Source organism: Ictidomys tridecemlineatus, chromosome 1 (genome assembly GCF_052094955.1).
Source record: "Ictidomys tridecemlineatus isolate mIctTri1 chromosome 1, mIctTri1.hap1, whole genome shotgun sequence".
Classification (NCBI taxonomy): domain Eukaryota; kingdom Metazoa; phylum Chordata; class Mammalia; order Rodentia; family Sciuridae; genus Ictidomys; species Ictidomys tridecemlineatus.
In genome coordinates this window covers 123,426,995-123,448,120 of record NC_135477.1, presented here as the reverse complement: position 1 = coordinate 123,448,120, position 21,126 = coordinate 123,426,995, and the positions used below count along the sequence as shown (strand labels likewise).

The window sequence follows — 21,126 nt, the reverse complement described above, 5'->3', positions numbered from 1 at the left end:
AGATTATGGCCTTTGCAGGAAAATGGGTGGAACTAGAGGCCATCACGTTAAGCAAAATAAGCCAAACTCAGAAAGTCAAGAGTTGTATGTTTTCTCTCATATGTTAAAGCTAAGGAGGAAATAGGAAAAGAAAGGTGGGGGTGGATCTCCTAAAAATCAAAGGGAGATCACTGGAGGAAAGGGACCACAGGACGGGAGGAACAGCGGGGAGAGGGGAAGTGCTGGGAAGTAATATTGGTCTAATTGTATGGTTATGTTGTACACATGTATGAATATGTAACAATAAATCCCATCAGCAGGTACAACTATAATGCACCAATAAAAAATGTGCAAAAAAAGAATTGCCAATAAAAAGCCCACCAGCTTTCAGTTGGTTTTATTCTTGTTTGCATGCTCTATAGATAATACTCCAACTCATTGTCCCCACAGGGCCAACAGCTCCCCCGGCCTCCTCTTACCCCCACCCCCATTTTCACCTCTGGCTTGGTTTGACCAACATGGTAGATTAAACAGGAATCCGAGATTTTGAACTTCATATGATCTCAGAGAGTTTCATCACTTTATCAGTAAGAAACTAAACTTGAAAGGGGAATACATTTGGCCAAGTTCTGGCTTGGTCCACAGTGAGAATGAGACAGAGTGCTGGAGTAAGCCGTGAAACAATGACCAAGACAAACTGGAAACCCTTGGTGGGCCTGGAGCATTTCTGTTTCCCAGTCCCATGTGATCTCCTGGGTGGGATTCAGGTAGGGAACTTTTTCAGTCTATTGCTTTCATGCTCAGGGATTTGGCCACACCAATCCTTCTCAAAGGACTGATCTATTTTGGTCCAGACAGTGATACTGACAACTGGACCAGGTCCTTGTCTCCAACACCACTGAGCTCCAGGGAAGAAGTGGGAACTTCACCGACTGCCTGGTGGCTCCTCACACAGGCACACACCATCTGTGGGTCAGGCCACCCAGAAGGGCTTTTGTGATGGAAAAGCTACAGGGAGCTTTCCAAGACCATTCATGCAGGGGCCCCTGGCAGTTACAGGGTTCACCTGTGTCAATGAGGGAAGACTGTAGACCTGTCCCTCCTTGATCACAAAGTTAGATGATTGATAAACAGTAAAATCCCCACTGTATCTCACTGTCCCCAACACAAATCTTTCCTCTGAATCACCCCTACCCTTGGCTACTTGTAAAATAAACAGGATGATCTCCCCATTTCTGCCCACATCCTTATTTTGTCTTTGCTGAGCATTAAACTGCTGAAACATGTTACCCTGGACAACAAGGAAGAGGGGGAGAGGGAAGAAAGTACTGTGTTAAAAGATCTGTTTTCACCAGGTGCAGTGGTACACACCTGTAATCCCAGCTGTTTGAGAGTCTGAGGCAGGAAGATGGTAAGTTCAAAGCCAGCCCGGCAACTTAGTGAGGCCCCGTCTATAAATAAAATATATATTTTTTAAAAGGAGGGGGGCTGCTGGGGATGTGGCTCAATGGTTGAGAGCACCTGGGTTCAATCCCCGCTACCCAAAAGGAAAAAAAAAAAGTTGTTTTCTGTTGGGCCATGTCTGAAACATCCTATCAGTTACAGGACAAAAACTCTCTATGCCTCTATTTTCTCATCAGTAATTGGAGATCATCCTATCCACCTCAGAGGGTGTTAAATAAATAAAGGTCAAGCTCTCTCTTGTGTTCACTGACCACAGCCATCAGAAGATCAGTTCATTCTTTACAAAGTCCCCTTCCCACATTTTCCTGGTCATCTGATCAAGTAGCATAGGCCCAGGTGACACTCACTGCAACACTGACATCATTGGTAGTAATGTTCAGACATCTTGGGTCCCAGGTCTGCACTAATATCTTTATTTGCTCAGAGCTACAGTCAAATTTATCAGGAATATATCAACAGGTAATTATGTCTAGCACAAAATGATGGCAGGAAGGTCAGGCTCCAGAAAGGTCAGACTCGGAGCATAGTAGGAGGAAAATAAAATTGCTGCTCTTGCCCTTGCTGGAGCGGAAACCTGCTAGGTGTTAGCAGTAGTTTTGCCTGGATTTTTTTGTTGTTTTGTTGTGGCCCTGGGCATTGAACCCAGGGGTAATCTACAACTGAGCTACATCCCCAGCCCTTAATTTTATTTATTTATTTTTGAGTCAGGGTCTCACTAACTTGCTAAGGCCAGACTCCAACTTACAATCCTCGTGCTTCAACCTCCTGAGGCATTGGGATTAACAGGCATGTGTTACCATGCCCGGCTCTTGGTTTTCTTCTTAAATGATGAAGTAGAGGAAAGGTATTCTAACTGCCCTCCCAAAGGGGAGACAAGAGAGCTGGGTCAGTCAGCAAACATTCCTTTAGTCGTCCATGAAGACTATTTTAAACTATTTCTAGGCCAGAAATTCTCCATTTTAGACTTTTTCAACAGGAGGCACTCTGCTACCTGTCTTCAGAGGGGATTTTCTCATGCACAGTTTAAGGCTGGAGTGGTCCACGAGAGGAACAGAGTTGGTCCTACTTTGCCAGTCCTGATAGGGTGACCAGGCAATGTCCTTTATGAGTGGAGGCTTTTTTGGGTCCCGTCGTAAGTGCCAGCTCGTCCTTAAAGCAATCTCTGATTCTCACCCCAGGGGGAACCATGAATGTCTCCTTCACAGCTTTCACATCTCCAGTCTTTACCAATTTCTGTATTTGCGCACATTTTACAAATACCCATTACTCCTTTTGTGGCTGCCTCCTCTACCAGACTATAAGTGTTAAGAGAGCAGGAAGAGGGTCTGTCTTAATCATTACTGTGCCCCAGGCTTTAGCCTCGTGCCTCTCTCCCTCAGATGCTCATAAGTATGTTGCAGGAGTCACACGCATGTACACACAGGCAGATGGATGCTTAGCCAGGCTCCTTTGTCCTCACCATGGGAACTCAGGTTAGTCACTTCCCTCTTTGGGTTTCAGCTTCTCCAGTTACCAAGAACATGACTCTGGATTCCCTTACAATGCTAAAACTCTGTGATTCAGTCGGTATAGGGCCAGTAAGGATCTGAAACAAGTTATCCTCCATGAGTCAGGCACCCTAACTAGCAAAACCCGAGGGGGGATTTCCCAGTCTCCTGCAGGTGGTTAGGTTAGAAAGCATGCCCTGCTGCAATCTGACTAATGACTTCAGACACCCTCATAGCCTCCAGACCTCTAAATCTAAATTGGAGGTAAGCACTGGACAAGTGGAATGGGCATTCCCATAGGAAGCACACCGGGGGGAATAATGATGGTAGTCACATCTACACTAGGCCTGGTCTCTGCTGAAGCATCTTTTGTATTTGAGACTCTATCCTAACTCTCCAAGTTCCCTGCTACTTTCCCTCCTTTCCACTGGACACTGCCTCTCTGGACTTTGGGCTCTAGTCTCAGAAAGTTTCTGAAGTCTCTGGACCCAGCTCCAGGCTATAGCTCATGTTAAAAATATAGTCTTAAAGAAGACACAGAGAAACACCTGTTGGTGGCACAGACTAAGAAAGTCATTTCAAATTGGAAACTCAAAGGTGGCAATTTAAAAAAGTCCCCTTACCTCCTTCTACAGGCTCTTTATAGCCCTATATTTTTAACCTGAAAGGGCTCCCTAGTAGCAATTAGCTAATCTCAGAAACTCATCTTCTATGCCTTTTCTCTGAACAATTTAAGAGGAGTTTATGTGCACTTACCCTGTGAATAAGTAATTTCTACCTTTAAGAATGTATGTTACAGCTATACTCAAAGTGTGAAATGATATAGTCGAGGACATTCTCTGAAACCTTGTAATAGCCATAGAGAGGAACTTAATGGCCATCCCTAGGAGACTAGTTAATTAAACAATTTTATTCCCATGAGACACAGCTGCAATTCAATGCAGCCATTAAAACAAACAAGGCAGGCACGTCTCTAGAAAATCCCTAAGAATGTTAATATGAAATAACTAAGATATGGAATCAGCCTAATTTTTCACCAACAGATGAATGGATAAAGAAAATGTAGACATACACACAGGCGCACACACACACACACACACACACACACACGAGAATATTATTCAGCCATAAAGAAGAATAAAATCCTGTCTTTTGCAGCAAAATGGATAGAACTGAAGGATACCATATTAAGTGAAATAAACAGTCACAGAAAAACAAATACTTCATTTTCTCACTTATATGTGGAAGCTGAAGAGTCAAATTGAAAGAAGACAAGATATTACTAGGAATCATGAAAGGGCAGAGGATGGGTGGTGGGGAAAGCGTGGTTAGGTATACTCAGCACACACTGTAGGCACTTATAGATATATCACACTGAACCCCACTAATATGTACAATTCATATGTACTAAATTTTTGTTCTTTTTTAGAATACTAAAGTAAAAAAAAAAAAGCAAGATGCAGAATACTGTTTAGAGTGGGCTGAGCTTTCTATAAAAATTAGCTTATACATACATCCCTGACTTTTGTGGGTGGATTTATCTCCTTCAAAATCTGAACACTGAAGTCTTTACTCCCATTCCCTCAAAATGTGAACTTATTTGAATATAGGGTCTGTGTAGAAATAATTGAGTTAAAATAAAGTCATTAATGTGAACCCTCATCTAATAGAACTGGTGCCTTTCTGAAAGGGGGAATTTGGACACAGACACAGCACAAGGAAGAACTCCACATGAAAATGAAGGCAGAGGTCAAGGTGATGCTTCTACCAAGGAATGCCAATGATTGCTAACAACCAGGGGGAGAAGTCAAGGGACAGATTTACCCTCACAGCCCTCAGCCTGGATATCAGACTTCCAGCCTCCAGATCTGTGAGACAATAAATTTCCATTGTTTAAGCCACCCAGTTTTTTGGCACTTATTATAACAGCCTTAGCAAACTAATACAATCTCTCAGAAAGGGAAAGAAAGAAGAGAGAGAGAGAGAGAGAGAGAGAGAGAGAGAGAGAGAGAGAGAGAGAGAGAGAGAGAGAAAAGAAAAATATGGAATTTTCTTTATCCATTCATCTGTTGGTGAACAACCAGGCTGATCCCCCCCCACCCCGCAACACACAAGTCTAGTGATTTTGGTTACCTCTAGGGAGGGAAACTAGGAAACTGAGGTAGGAAAAATAATTTTCACTGTATATTTTTGCTTACCTTTTAAATTTTATACTCTGTGTACATTCTCTTCCTACTTCCCCTCATACTCCCAAATCAAATAATTAGAGAGGTAAATAAAAGTAGCTTTCTGGAAATTACTGCCCTTGCCCTGAAAACATCCATGTCTTCCCAATCTGAATTTAGCTTATCAACATGCTTTAACGTTGGGTGCCACGTCTGAACTGTGAAGGCTTGTGGATGGGAGGGCCATGATGACCACGATTCTGGGGGCTCCACTGGATGGCAAAGCAAACTCCTCAACCAGTCAGAATGTCTGCTAGGTGTGGGTAGGGCCAGGAGCTAGAGGTCTCTGTCAACCTTGACCTACCCCTTTATTGGCTCAGGGTGGAAGTTCCAGATTCATTTTGAGGTTTCGAGGGCAGTATACAGGTAATATCCCCCTTCACTTAATAAGAAACCCGACTATTACAGTACTCTGCTCCAGTCTGTGAGTCAGGCAGGTGGCTCCAAAACATGTGATACAATGACTCACTGCGTGTGAAGAAGTGCTTTTTCCTTTCTGGAGTAAATGGGCAGATGGATAGCCACTGTGTGAGTCATAGGCCTGAGGCCCAAATGGCTGTGCAGATGGAGAAAAATGAGATCCCGTGCAGGAGGCTCCTAGCTCATCAAACGGTGGGGGTCAGCCCCCTGCCTGAGCTGCACCTGCCAGGACGTACATATTCCAAAGATGGTCTAAGTCCCTGTAGCAAAGGAGGCACAGAGAGTCGGCATGACTCTAGCTACCACCGGGACCTTGGCTACCTTTCAAAGAAGAAATGATCAGAAGCCTGGAACACAGTTCAATATGGAAGAAATTAGAACGAAGGCTGTTGAGCGCCAGGGTCAGTCTAACTGTGGTTCTAAATATCACAAAAACATGACCGGGTGTGGCAATGACACTTCAGGTGTCAGTATTTTAAGTTATTGACAGTAGTTTTTTCTTCAGCAAATCCTCTTTCTGAAGGATAATAGTGAAGACCAGCTCGCTCTCCTCTCTCTCTCTCTCTCTCTCTCTCTCTCTCTCTCTCTCTCTCTCTCTCTCTCCCTGAATTCATAGGCAAGCAAATATCCCCAGCCAGAAAATACAGAATAAGAATCGTTATGTCAGAGACATCCCCTCGGAGATCTACTGAGAAGGCAGAAGAAGACAAAGAATATAAGAAAATCAGGGTGAGATAAAGGTGAATTCCAAGCCTTGAGTTCCATCTTTCATGGAATCAGCCTTCTAGTACTTAGGCAAGTGATGAAGCAGTAGCAAAGCACAGGACTTCCCTACAAGGACACTCCAGGCCACCGTAAGTGAGCTGTACACACACCCTCCAACTGCTCTCTCCTGAACACCCGCCATGTCCACTCCTGAGAGTCCAGAAGTCAATGGGCAGAATCCCTCATCTTGAAAGCGTACAGTGTCAATATGAAAACAACCAGCCACAAGAAGGACTAACACATGATCAAAACAAAGGCATTGGAAACCTGCTCTGGGAGGAGAGGGAGAACTCCTTTCCAGGGAAGATGACTTTTGAGCTGAATTTGAAGGGTAGACAGGAATCTTCCAGATTAAACAAGGAGTCCAGACAGGAAAGACCTTGTTCAAAGGCCACTAGCAAATGAGTAAGGAGTGGCTGGGGAACCGGTGAGCAATTTGGTATGCTGGAGGGAGGGGTGCTCAGGGCATGATGAAGCTGGAGAGGTGGTGGGGCAGTGCGTGGAACACAGGAGTCCACCCTCCACCCCTGAGTCATTTGAGAACCAATGCTGCTTTGTCACAGTGGGAGAGTAATCATGCTTTACTTTTAACTTAGAAAGTGAACCAGCAAGGGAGGGAGTTTGTGGCAGTAAGACTAGTTAGGAGGCTGCTGAAATTGTCCAGATGAGGGATCATAAAGCCCTGAACATCAAGGAGTCGCAATCAGATCTGGTGGAGCACACCTGTACCACCAGCAATTCAGGAGGCTGAGGCAGGCGGATCTTAAGTTCAAAGCCAGCCTTAGCAACTTAGTGAGGCCCTAAGGAACTTAGTGAGACTCTGTGTTAAAATTAAAAAAAAAAAAAAAAAGAGGTCTGGGGATATGGCTCACTGGTTAAGCACCTCTGGGTTCAATCCCTGATACTAAAAACAAAAATCAGATCTGGGCGATTTGGAATTTGCCATGGCTAGGAACTCCTAACAGTAGAGGTGAGGGTGGGAGAGGCAGATTTTGAGGTTTCTGTCTTGGCCTGTGATACTACCCAAGACAGGAGGAGGTGGACTTGTCATGAGATTTAGAACATGGCTGTGGGTCATCTAACTGGAGGTGTCCACTAGGCAGGCAGGAATGTGGGTGTGGAACTTGGGAGAGAGGACTCTGATGGCATGTTTTTCTTCTGACACATTCCTGTTACGCTTCCATTCCTGGGGTTTGGCTAAGGTCACCGTGGACAAATTGGTGGGGGAAGTGCCTTCCTGAAATCCTAGGAGGAGGCTCACAGTCCCAACATTAAGGCTGTTTTCTTCCCTTGCTTCCCTGTGGGGACCTGTGGTGCACAGCAAGAAGGCAAACTGAAAACACACGCCATGGCTCTAGGGCCTAGCATTGAAGTTCCATCTTCTGCCACATGTTTTCCAGGTGAGCTTCCCAGGCAGGATAACTCCTGGAGAATCACAGGAGTCTCCCAGAGCCCCAGGGTGCAGCTGGCAAATGGGAAACTTGAGGAGGGAGAGGAAGGAAGAGGAGTCACTTCCCTTCCCCAGGAGTCAACTAGGAACTGGCACCAGGAGACAATTGACAATAAATGCAGTCAGTGATTTGCATCATCAAAAGATAGGCTGGTCAGCGCAGGGAAAGGAAAGTGAAAGAGCTTACATGGTAAGCTCTAGTAGGTTTGTTCTGATTCTACAAAATGTCACAGTATTATTACAATAACATAACCGTATACCAGAAGATTGTTTAGGATGCATGGACATCAAACCTGTTATTTGTATTATATCAGCCACTGGACACCATTCCCATGAGTTTGATGCACTATTACAGTTGTTATCCCCATTTTATGGATGAGGAAAGCAGAGAACAGAGAGGTTAAAGAATCTGTCCCAAGTGGCCTACTGGCTGAATGGATATTCTGAGATTTGGAAACAGTCTGGCAGACTCCAGAGAATGCCCACTTAACCACAAAGCCACAGGCTCATCAGCACGTGTGTGTGGCTGATATATTTATTTGGCACTTTGTACTGCTAAAAGCACTTTCTTATATTTATGTTCTCCAAATTGACAGAAACAGGGCCAAGATTAAACCTTTATCCTGAAATGGCTGTTTATGGTATTCTTTGGACTGGAAGATAGACCTGATGTCTGGTACCCTGAAGCCCCTTCCAGGCATATGGGCCTAAGAAACAGCACAAAAGGGGAGCCAGAAGGCACCTCCGACCAACATTTCCTACAGGATCCCTTGTTCCTGTAGGAAATTGCAAAGTCTATTTCCTAAATACTTGCCCCCACATCCTTGGAGCCCAGGCCTGAGACCACAGCCATCTGAGGAACTAAATCAAGATGAATGGTGGAGACTTACTTATATTTTGTTACTATAAAACCAAAAAATGCCTTCTGGTGAATCCCTGTGGTGGTTTGGTACCCATTTTCTACATGGCTTCTACACTTTTTAGAATAAACTCAGTTTTCTATTATTATTATTAATTAATATAACAATAGTAGCTCTCAGTCATTCATTATGAAAGTCTCTAACTTAGTGAATTCCTGGACACCCCTTAACCAGACCCTCCAAAAATTAGCAATGCATTACATTGGCTTCCTCTATTGTCTATCTCTAATTTTTCTTTCTTTTATAATGTAAGAGTAAGTTATAGACCTGATACCTCTTACCCTTGAAATGCAAAGTATATTTCCTAAATACTTGCCCTCAAATTCTGCTCCTCAAAACCACAATACAATTATCTAAAACGTGATATTAATGCTGATATAATACAGTTATCTACTCTCTGAGCCTTACTCAGATTTTTGCCAATTGTCCTATAATAATTATCTTTTCTAGCTAAAGAAAATCCAAGATTATGCAGTGCATTTTTTGGTCACATGTCTGGATATACAGTTTCCTAATCTTTCTTGACATCTTTGATATGAACAGATGTTATTTTGTAGAATGCCTGTTTGGTTTGTCTTTCTCACGGTAAGATTTAAGTTCTACATTTTTTTTTCAGGACTTTTTCCCATTTTTCTCAAGGCCTCCTAGGAAGGCATGCTATTAATTAGTCCCATTGAAAGTTAATGTTTAGCTGGGCATGTTGGTACACACCAGTAATCCCAGCAACTCAGAAGGCAGAGGCAGGAGGATTGAAAGTTCAAGGCCAGTTCAGCAATAGTGAGACACTATCTCAAAGTAAAAATAAATAAATAAATAAAAAGGCTGGGGATGTAATGCACCCCTGGGTCCAATCCCTAGTACCCAAATAAATGAATGAATGAATAAAGGAATAGATAATTAAATACATAAACACTGCCTAGCTGGGTGTGGTGATGTGTGCCCATAGTCCCAGTAAACAGGGAGGTAGAGGCAAGAGGAATGCTTGATCCCAGGAGTTCAAGGACAGACCCGGCAACATACAGAGACCTTGTCTCAAAAAACAAACAGCAGGGTGCAGTGGCACATGCCTGTAATCCCAGCAGCTCAGGAGGATGAGACAGAGGGTTCAAGTTCAAAGCTAGCCTCAGCAAAAGCGAGGCACTAAGCAACTCCGTGAGACCCTGTTTCTAAATAGAATACAAAGTAGGGCTGGGGATATGGCTCAGTGATGGAGTGCCCCAGAGTTCAATCCATGTACACAAAACAAACAACAAACAAACAAAAAAGTGTCCACTAGGTTTCATCATTGTAAAGTTACTGTTTTATCTTTTCTGATTAATAAGTAATAAGTATATTGGGAGGAGATATTTTGAGACGATACAAATATCCCATGTGAATCATCCATTGATGATTCTTTTTTTTTTTTTTTTAGAAAACAACTTATTAGTAGTCTGCATGTTAACACAATGTAGACATTCCATTCTTTCCTTCATCTCCATTGATGATTCTTGACTGACTCAAACACCAGTATGATGTTTGCTGATGGTGATTTCTAATTGTCATGCCTTCTGCAGTTAGTAGTTGGCATTCAACTACTGTGTAAGAAAGAACTTTCTTATGTGCCTTATTTACTTATGTATATCGGCATGGACTCATAAATTCTTTAATCAGTTTGCTGAATTCCTTACTATATTTATTTAAAATTATAATTAACATTATTCAGAATGTTTGCCAGGTGCTTTATGTAAATTATTTCATTTAATTCTCAAAACAATTCTGTGGTGGGGAAATCACAATTATTCCTCTTTTGCAGGCAAAGAATCTCTCTTAAGCTCAGAGAGATAAACTTTTGTAGTATTTAATTTGGTCTCCAAACTTCTTGTGCCAAATGCTTGACATATATGTGTATGTATATATTTTTCCTCTTAATCCTTCTGATGTCCCTGTCAAATAGCAATTACCTCCTGTCCATCTCTGCCCCCATTATTTTAAAAGAAGAAAATAGGCTCAGGGAGGTTAAGTAGCCTGTCAACAAAGCTGTGATCAGAATTGGAAGGCCTACTTGAAATCCTGGGATACTTTCCAGCCAAGCATGTTGCCCCTTTAAACATTTTTCATATTGCAAATAGGAAGAGGGGATACTTCGCATTTCTTTTTTTCACTTGTTCAGTTGGATCCAGGACAGAGGAGGTGATAGGAGAAATAGCGGCTTTTTTACTGACAGCCTGTATTTGTAATGGTTTCTGCTTTGGCCCAAAGCTGCCCTGACCCCAATCAACATGAAAGCTGGGAAGCTGTGGCAACTTAGTTCCTGCCAGAATCCCTTATGTTATTGGAACAGTTTATGGCAAATGAGTTCTTGAATATTTAATATCTTAAAGGGAGTAGGTTAATTTCAGTATTTAAAGGAAATATTTTGTGTGGTCTTTCATCATAGAGACAGCCTCTCATTTATCACCTAGATCAACATGGACTTTTCTATTATTATGCATGTGTCAATCATGGTACAATGAAGAAACTTTTCATTCATAAATCTATGATCCAAGGAAAGTTGCTAATAACAGTGTAAAGAGAATCAGAATATTTTGGTATTTATTCAAAAAGGAAATGAATGTGTGTTAAAGCACTAATTGTGTTGGGGCTCTAACTCCCCAGTGTCCTTAAAAGGAGTTTTGAGGATCACCAACCTAGTAGTCACTCCAGATATCCACTAAAAACACAGAATCAGGGGCATAATCTGACACCCACTGAATCCAAATCCTTTGGTTTTAACCAGCTTTCCCAGAGAACACTAAAGCTCAGTACAGCAATCCTGGGCATGCTGGGGCCTCTGACCCAGCTCAGTTCCTGTGGGCTCATGAGGATGTGGGCTTTACACCAGCAACGTCATCCTGCAGGCCTCTTGCCCTTTGCCTGGCCTCTTGCCCACAGCGGTCACCAGGGAAAGAGCAATTCCTAGGTCCCCAAGTGAAGCAGCCAGATCTGGAATGGTGAGCCATAGTTGCAATGGCCTTTGGGATGAGCGTCTGGTGGCTTCTGTCTCCCTCTACTCCAGCCTCCCTCCTGCAGGAAACAGCATCAGAGGGAACAAATGCATCATTTCTCAAGTATTCTGATGTACAGGATCTGTACATATAGTTCTTGGAAGCTCTGAGCAAATTTCTGAGAAGTTTCTTTGAGGGAGGAGGGGAACCAAACTCCTTTCTGTAGGTCTAGCTAAGACCAGTGCAAATAAACACAAACCAGCTGTTGATTCACATGGAAAAGCAGCACCGGCTGCATGAGAAAGTTTACTTGTCTCCAAACCAGGTCTGTTGTGGAGTTAGTGACTTAGCTCCAAATTGGGTATTCAAGTCTCTTTCTAGTTCTTCCCTCCCACCTACACCCCTGCCCACCTTTTCTCACTTAGGTTGAAACCTTCTGGGATGGAAATGGAACCAAGTTCAGATGCTACCTATCATTTTAGCTCCCAAGTTGACCAAGCAGTGGTGTGCTGGTAAAGGTTAACAATGGGCTCTCTTGGGGAATGGCTGATTTTTAGCATTTGGTGATTTTAGCTCTGTAAATAACTCCCACCCTAGATAAGTTCAAGCTATTGACAGTTGAACAAGCAGCTCATGAGATCCCTGTATATTTAAGAGTTGGCTCCAGGATGAGCTGGCTCTGGCACACTGTGGATTGAAAAAATAAGTGTCATCAGTTTTAGCTTGGCAGGCAGGTCCAGAATTATTCTGCAGTAAAGTGAGGAATGGGGCAGTGCTGAATGGTCAGGCAAGCCTCTGAGGAAATACCTGTCCCTGCTGCTCCAGATTTTCTGCCTTTGTCTCCTAGCATCTGAGAACAGCAACATGGTGAAGTGCTTGAGATTTTTCATGGTGCTCAGGATCCCAGGTTTGCCTTTCATAGAAACCATTCCAGGTATTACCAAAGGAAAGAATGTCAAGTGGGCAAAGAAAAGAAGAAGGTAGTCATTTTCACTTGGCTGTCTGCAACACCACTGCTGATTGTGTGTGTTCAAACAGCAATGGGTAGCAGGGCATGGTGACACACACCTGTAATCTCAGCTACTTGGGAGGCCCACGCAGGAAGATCATTAGTTCAAGGCCAGCCTGGGCAAGACCCTATCTTAAAACAAAATAAAAAGGTCTGGAGATGCAGCTCAGTGGTAGTGTACTTTGCCTAGCATGTGAGAAGCCCTCAACTCAGTCCTCAATATTGTGAGGGGAAAAAGGAGCAAAGATAATGTTAATGACAAAAACAGACTAAGTTCTGTTAGTAGGAATTAGTGCTCCAACTCCTGCAAGTTTGTAAACCCATCCTTGCCAACCCTGGCTGGAAAGGGAGGTTGGCACAAGATCCACTTACCACACTCTCTTCTGGTATGATACCTCACAATGGGTGCCTAGTTTTGGAACTCCACAGGGTAAAACACCCAGAAGCTGGACATCCTGTATCCCAAAATGACCTTGAACCAATCATTTAGTTGCCAGAACCTCTGGTTTCCCCCACTAGGACCCATGATGCTTCAAAGAAGGGCTTTCCTGGTTGTAAGGAACAAAAGTCATTCAATTCACCCAGATACAAGGAAGTATTAATTATAAGGACATAAAGATCATTTGGAGTTCTAAAGCAGGACACAAAGTATAACTGGCCTTGCCCACCAGTTGTTCTTTTTTTTGTTTTTTATTTTTTGCAGTCCTGGAGGTTGAACCCAAGAACTCATGCATGCTAGACAAATGGTCTACCATTGAGCTACATTCCGAAGACCTAAACAGGTCATTCTAGGAAAATTAGAATCTACCCAAGATTGAAGCAGCTTTTCTCTCTTCAGTGATTCCATTTGGTCTTTTATTTCTGCACCAATCTCCTGTCTCTGAAGAAAGGGCTCCTTAAACTCTGTCTTTAAACTTGTACCCAGCACAACATGGTCACCAGTCTTCGCTCCACATTAGGAAAGCTCCTGTCCCCATCTATGTGGGTGGCTTCCATGGGAGGTCAAATTTACAGGAGCAGAACATCTATCTGACTGGTCTGTGACATGCGTTTCAAGCAGGCCACTTGAGTTTCAGGATATTCTGGCTGTCACCATGACACCTTTTGGCTTAGGTATCTGCCCGTGTCTAGTCCTTTTGACTGTGACCAGGGATGCAAGTTGGGAGAAATAAATGACGTCTAGGGTTGTCCTTTAATGGTTGATGGACAGAGCTCATACATCCCCAAACACCTAACAGCCCTGGTTGGCTAAGAGTAGCAATGTCTATGAAACAATTTAACAAACATCTAGACACTGTCAACTCTTTGCGAGGCGGTGAAGAATTTCATATTGTAATACCTTATTATTGATTTTGAGGATGGTGAACTTTGTAAAGCTCATTAATAAATGTCATTTTGTTTAACCCAAACAATCTTAGAAGGTAAGCACTTTTATGTCCCTCTCAAAAATTAGGAAAATAAAACGCAGATAAGATAATGGATTGAGACCCAATGCCTGGGAGAGAGTAGAACCCTACTTAATGTCAGGTTTTCTGACTCCAAGACCAGAGTTCTGTCTTCCTCACAGAGGAACAGACAATCTAGTGGGAAGAAAACCATAGAAATCATGCCAATGCTTTCTTTAGAATCCTCCCCTCCAAATGAGGATTTATTGGGCTGTGTATTGGGAAAGTTCAGGTGCATCTAGACCAACAACCAATGCGATTGTCTCTTTTAACATCCACTCGAGGCTGCCCCATTCTCAAGCAGGTGCCTCCATCAAGGGGACAAGATGACTGCCCACAGCCCTCATGGCTCCAAATCCAGCTGACAGAAAGTCTCTCTTTAATTATTTTAAAATGATTAAAAAGTGAATTCTCCCTGGACTTAATGAGGCCCTGTGTCCATTTCTACATCAACCAGTCATTTCATCTGGGTAGAATCCATGATCTCTTAGGCCACCCCAGAGCTGCCTGGTCACCACTGGATCCAGCGTTGATGCCAGGCTGCACAAACCCACGGGACTGGAGAGCAGGCAAGGCTTTATCCCCTCAGGAAAACAAAGATGCTATTAAGAAGAAATGGGTGCTACACAGGCCGAAACAACAAATTCCCCTGGAATGGAAGAAGTTAAGGGCCTTCCACCACAGGGACTTGAGTGGAAGATAGCATCTAGCACTTGGTTGAGGACACAGTTGATGTCCAATGAATACTGAGCAAATGGAAAAGTGAACCTTTGTTCAGACCATGGTAGAATGGTAAGTAGTTGGTGCCTCCGAGACTAAGACCATATTGATAAAAAGCCTAAATCCCTGAATGCTATGATAAGGTGTTCACAATTCCTTCCTTCCATCCATCTTGTCTCTTTCCCTCCCTCTCACAGGGGGTTTCTAAACATTTGTTATCAGGTATCAACCTTAAGATTTGGAGCAGGAAAAAAAAAAAGAACCTTAAAAGTATTAAAGTGCTGTGCTTAAATGAAGTCCAGTCTTGTGTGGGCTAGAAGCACCCTTCTTGCTTATAGGATTTCCTATAAATTCTGGAATCCCATTCTTTATCTGGTAGTCCTTGAAATAAGACAGCTATTAGCACATCCTGGGGACAGAGCAGCAGGGGGGTATCTAGGCTGATTTGGTATACCCACTCCCTTCTGAGGCCTCCAACTATGCTGCCCCACCCAAGCTAAGATGAAGGTCTTAACCGGGTGCCCCTGGAGTTTCTCAGACTCACATTCGTGGGATGGTTGAACAGGTTTGGGTGCGGTCCCTGGAGTGTGTGAACATCCTTCTGAGCTGAGGAGCACTTTATACTACCCGATTCCATATCATGATTAGGCATGATTTATTGCCATTCTTTGTTACTACTGACTGGGAGGGGGGTGGGTGGGTGTCCTTCATGAGCATTCTAGTCTCAATGCTAATGTACCGCGGGAGAGACCAAGTCATCAAGTGACGACTTGACTCAACTAGGGTCGGAAGAGCACAATTCCTCCCCATGTTTAGGAGATCCAGTCATGGTTTCTTCCCACTCAGAATGGAGAACAAATAGAATGTAAGAAATAAGCTTCGCCTGTGAAGTGAAGAAAGGCATCAGGACTTTTCTGTTGGTAAACCAATTCTAGTCTTGGTCAAATCAGGACAAGTTTTTTTTTTTTTTTCCTTTTATATGGCAACAAAGTTTTAAAAATTTTTGATTGCTATCTGAAGTGACTTTTCTAACAGAGTCACTCTTAAATTCTTAAAAAATAGTCCATATAAAGTAGCAGACCCTCACACTGGACTTTCAAATAAAGACAAATGGCAGGCCTAGCTTAAGCTAAAAAGCCATTTGAGGGTGGGGACAATTGGCCGTACAATTCATTGCTGATATTAGGAATTCCTTTGCTGTGTCTGTACACCTTGTCCCAGGACAAAGCCCCAGCTCTGTGAACTTAATTAGGCTCTGGATCTATTCTGAATCGACCAATCACTGTAGCTGAGTGAATCTGATCATCTCATAGGCCAGACCAGGGCCACATGGATACCATTGGATCTGGGTTTTATGCCAGGTCACATAAACCCTTGGGACCTGTGGCTTCCCAAAGGAACATGTTACCAGAAGAAGGAGTACCATATACCAAGCAGATTAAAAACAACAGCTATCCTATTCCTTGGGGTGGGAGGAGTAAGGAGGGCATCCAGCAGGTGTAACTTCTGAGCCCATCCCTAGAGCAAGAAGAGTGTGAGAGTTTAGAGCATAAGTCCTGGGTTCAGCTGGGGTTGAATCTCTGCTGTTGTTCATTAACTTGGTGACTTTCAACAAATTTCCCAATCTAATACTTGGCTTCCTCACCTGCAAAACAGAGTAAAAACAGTACCTATTTCATAGGGTTGATTTGAGAATTATATGAGATGATGATATAAAGAAATTAATATGATTCCTATGGAATGGAAGTGCTCGCTGAGACCGCTCGCTGAGACCTAGCACATCCTGTCATCTCAACATGCAGCAGTTTGACCCTTCAGGGCTACGGCAGCCTGGGGGAAGGTCTCTCTCTGGAGCCCATCTCTGCAGATATCAGATACTCCCTGCGCTCTACAGAATGCCTCCTATCATCTATTTTGAGTTCCCTGTTCTGTTCTCTAACTCTTCTTCCATATTTCATTGTACTCAAGAAGGAGTTAAAACGCCACGAAAATTATCTGTTTTGAGCATGAGCAGATAGTGCAAGAAACATTGCTTCTCCCACAAGAAGACACACGCTCATGGGATTTCCCTGGCAATGCCATAGAGCCTGAAGGTCTGTCCTGGGCAGCTGGATCAGGGTGGGGAAAAGAACGGTGTTCAAATTGTTAAGCTAAAAAAAAAAAAATCACATTCCATGTTTCCAGCCAATAAAACATGGCTGGGTCTTCTGCAGGGCTGTCTCTATGCCATGTGCTCAAGGATGCTGGGACTGGCCAACACTTGCTGCTGAAGTGTCCTTGGAGCTGCCCAGAGAACCAGGAGTCTACGCCAAGCTCAAGAATTGCGAACTACTCACCCAAGACGAGCAAGCAAAGGGATCCAAGGAGGAAAGAAAGTTTTTAATAAAATATATCCAGTATTATTCCTCTCTCTGCAAAACTAAATCTGAGAGTTTGCCAGAGGCTGTGCTTTCTGAAGGACTATCTCCTAAGAAGGATAAAGTGTGGCTGTTGGCAGCCAAATTAAAAATGAAAAAGAAAACTTCCACAATTATCAAAGAATCGTGTGATGCGATTGTGAGTATGCACTTACATAAAATCGTGTATACATCTATAAAGAAAAATGTAAATGAATTTTAAAGGGACATGTGGACTTTAGAAGCAGACAGATTCATGTGGGGATTTTGGATTTTCCACCCCTTTGTAGCTAGTGTGATCTCCCTGACCCTCAGTTTTCTCGTCTATTCAAAGGCAGTAATTATAGCACTTCATTCATAATGTCCTGAGGAATCAGTGAGTGAATCCTAGGTACTGGGTACCCCATGAGAAAGCTAATATTATCACAGAGAGAAAACAGAAGCTCAAAGGCCAAGGTGGGGGTGAATGAGGGTGAATAGTTTTCAATTTCCAGAAAGCCCTATCTTCTTATGTTCTGGTCATAATGATATCACATTTTCCCTCCCTGCTTCATGCATCGCTGTTCTTCTACTTGGGATACTTCTTCATTTGCCCAAGTGGCAAGCTCCTCTCTGTTAAGGTCCATCTTGAATGCACCTCTTCTGAGACGCTTTCTCTGGTTCTTTCCTCCCAGGTATATAGGATGCACCTTCCATGGTGCCACCTGCCACCCCCCCCCACCACATCCTACTGGTGTGGCAATGCCACATGCATGACAAACGCCTCTCCTTATATGCTGAGTTCCACAAGGACAGAGGTTGTGACCTACTCCTCTTGGTGTTAGCAGCTCCTGGTACACAATGGCTGGTCAGGGAGCAGTTGCTGAATGGAAGCATAAAAACAAAATGGAGGGCGTCTGCTCTAGAAGGATGATGAGTGCGTGTTCTCCAGTTGGAGGAATGAGAACGGAAATGGACGCCGGCTGCAACATGGGAAACTTCAGCAGGACACAGAGTATTCTTAGTGAGAGTGCTAGATCCCAGACCATGTTCCCATGGGACAGCATGGAATTTCCTTGGTGGGTCCTTATAAAGGAGTGCTTTTAATGTTTGGGGTGATTCTGATGTGGTTTTGCTTGAAGGCTGACTTCCAGCTTGGTATGAGGTTCATAAAACAACCCATAAGTAACCCGGATGACAGTGAAGGGTCTTTTGGCTCTGGGTCAGCCTGTTCTCCCAATGATTTCCTGTGCTGAGCACTAGCCAAGGAAGCTGGGAAAGAATGTGGCTGTTTGTGTCTGAGTAGAGGGTGGGGAGTCCTGCTCCAACAGGCCTCAACCCCAGCCCTTGAGCACACAGTGTTTTGCCAAGGGTCACAGTTACATCGAGCTCAAGTACCCAAGTCTAATGATACTCAGTTTCTTTCTTTCAACCATAACTGTAAGATAATAGAGGAAGGAGGGCCTACAGTTTAGACCAGTGCTTTCCCACTTGACTTTATTACTTGTTTAGTGTACCCAGGTGCTATGTGGCACCTGTGTGTTGGGCCCTGCCTAGGTCTGGGTAGAGATGGATGAACAAGACCAGGTCTCTGTCCCTGCTGAGGGACGGATAGAAAGTAAATTATATGTAGAAAATATTACAAAGGAAGCCAGTTGTGGTGGCACATGCCTGTAATCCCAGTGACTTTGGAGGCTGAGGCAGGAGGATTTCAAATTAGAGGCCAGCCTCAGCAATTTAGCAAGACATTATTGCAATAAATAAATAAAGCAAAAAAGTCTGGGGATGTAGCTCAATGGTTAAGCACCCCTAGGCTCAAATCCTAGTACCAAAAAAAGAGAGAAAAGAATAGATAAAAAAGGATTATGAGGGAGAAAAATGGTAAAAAAAAAAAAAAAAGAGAGAGCCAGCCATTCCTTTATCTTACATCACAAATGTGAGGCATTATGACCCCATTTTTTTTTCCCACAGAGGAAGGTACAAAAAAAAAAAAGCAGAAAAACAGTTAGTGAAGAAATGAAAATACTTCCAATAAACTACCTCCACAAAATGCAAAAAGGATGTGTGGCCACAGTGTCAGACCATATCTGAGAACTTTAGGGTGGGCCCAAGACATGAGACGTAGAGGGTGAAATGGGATTTGTTTCCTGAAGAGAGGACGTGAGAATTCAAGGCTACACTTGAATGTTTGCCAAAGCCTTGGAAGTTATAGTAGCTACCTGGGTTTGAGCTGACATGCTTCAGCCAGCCTCCAGGGTCAATCACACAAGAAACTGGATAGATACACAGACAGGCGTTGCCAAGTGCTGTGGAATATGGTGGGTCTTGGTTTCGATCCCTTCAACTGAAAGCCTTTCTGCTTTGGTCCACACCATCGGATGCTGGCTGGGTGGCATAGTTGGGTGGTCTGGGGGTGCACCCTGGCGTGTGCTTGCCCCTCTTGAGGACAGCTATTGGAAGCCGCCCATGCGAGGAGCCTCAGGGCCCTGAGCAGTGAGCGCATCGTCAGAACCTCCCTTGGCTGCCGTGCAGGGGGAGGCAGCCGATACTGACTAGCTCAGCACAGTTAATTAGTTGCAGCTTAGCTTAGTGCTATTAAAAGGAGGGCAAGCCAATGACATTGACACATCGGGGTAGGAGAGATGTGTGGTATCTGAGTGGAGGTTGAGAAAGAACTGAGAAAAGAGGAAATTAGAGCCATGACATAATTCTCAAGAGCAAGCAGGTTTGGGGTCTGAGAAAAATCTATCTTCACACCCACTGTCTAACATTTACCTAATTTCAAGTGTCAATCAAGGCCCTTTCTAACCAGTGTGCTCTTATAAATAATCATGCAGCCAGAACTAACAAGTGAAAAATACCAAGTAAACCACAGGACGTGACAGTTTGATCTCTGCTCTGAGTGGCTGCTAAAAGCAAAACGAAAATGAAAATCTTTCGTGTTAGGAAGATGTGAGAATTGAAGTGACTGGGGAGTCTGTTAGGAAGGCCAAGGCCAAGGTAAGATTCACTTACCGTATTTCCTCCTCTCTACAACCATGGCAGATACATATGTGTGCTGTGCTCAGAGGACCTCAGCTAGATCCTGAAGGTCCCTACCCAGGCGGAAAGCTTCAGGTGCTGGGAGTTTTCCAGAGGAACCTGCAACCACGGAGGGCAGCACCTGAAGTAGTAGCCAAGGAGGGCAACACACGCAGCTCAGGTGTAGCCACACCAACAGTCCCCTCCTTAGACTCAGGCACCAAGGGAGCCTCACATTCATCCTCCTCCCCCATGCAAGCAGCTGCAGTCAGAAGCCTCACCTCAGTTCTCAGAGCTCTGGCTTCCCCAGACTCCCTCCTTCAGAGATGTCAGTGAAGTGGCTCAGCTTGCAGCAGAAGCTGGGAGCTCATTATAAACCTGGTCCCAGGCTGCAGTGCAGGATGTTCCTGGAAGGCGTCTGAGGACTAAGACTCAGGAACATGGGCTGGCCTGCTTGTGTTGGGGCTTTTTGCCTATTCCATACTGTGTTCCTGAAGTTCTGGAGAAGAGCAGTTGATCAGAATAGTGAATTTAGGAAAAATCAAACAATGTGACCCTGGGAGACAAAGTCAGAAATGTAATGTGGGACATGAATTTTGGGGGCTTCATTGTGTAAAATGCCTGATTAGCCCATCTTCAAAGTGCACTAGCATCTGACCTCTTCCTAAATGGAAATAAAGCCTCCTCAGAGATCATTAAAAAAAAATCAGTCCTCTGTTTGTCACCAATAACCACAGGAGGCTTGGGGATGTGTGGCTCAGTGGTAGAGCACTTGCTGGCCATGTGTGAGGACCTGGGTTCAATCCCCAGCACTGTAAAAACACACACACTACCTTTAACAATTACTAATTGGGCATTATGTAAAATTGTGGATGTGTAACCG

The 21,126-nt window shown here is 43.8% G+C and overlaps 1 long non-coding RNA gene across 2 annotated transcripts; it reads left to right on the top strand.

Annotated features, from left to right (window-relative positions):
- The first annotated feature begins 7,615 nt into the window (after positions 1 to 7,615).
- On the top strand, positions 7,616 to 18,329 carry LOC144377202 (uncharacterized). 2 transcript variants are annotated; one of them, XR_013437927.1, is made up of 3 exons: positions 7,622 to 7,740; positions 17,032 to 17,403; positions 17,918 to 18,329. It is a non-coding gene; the product is annotated as an uncharacterized LOC144377202 (long non-coding RNA). The 2 variants fall into 2 exon arrangements; XR_013437928.1 differs by lacking the exon at positions 17,032 to 17,403 and having other exon boundaries at positions 7,616 to 7,740.
- Positions 18,330 to 21,126: the final 2,797 nt, after the last annotated feature.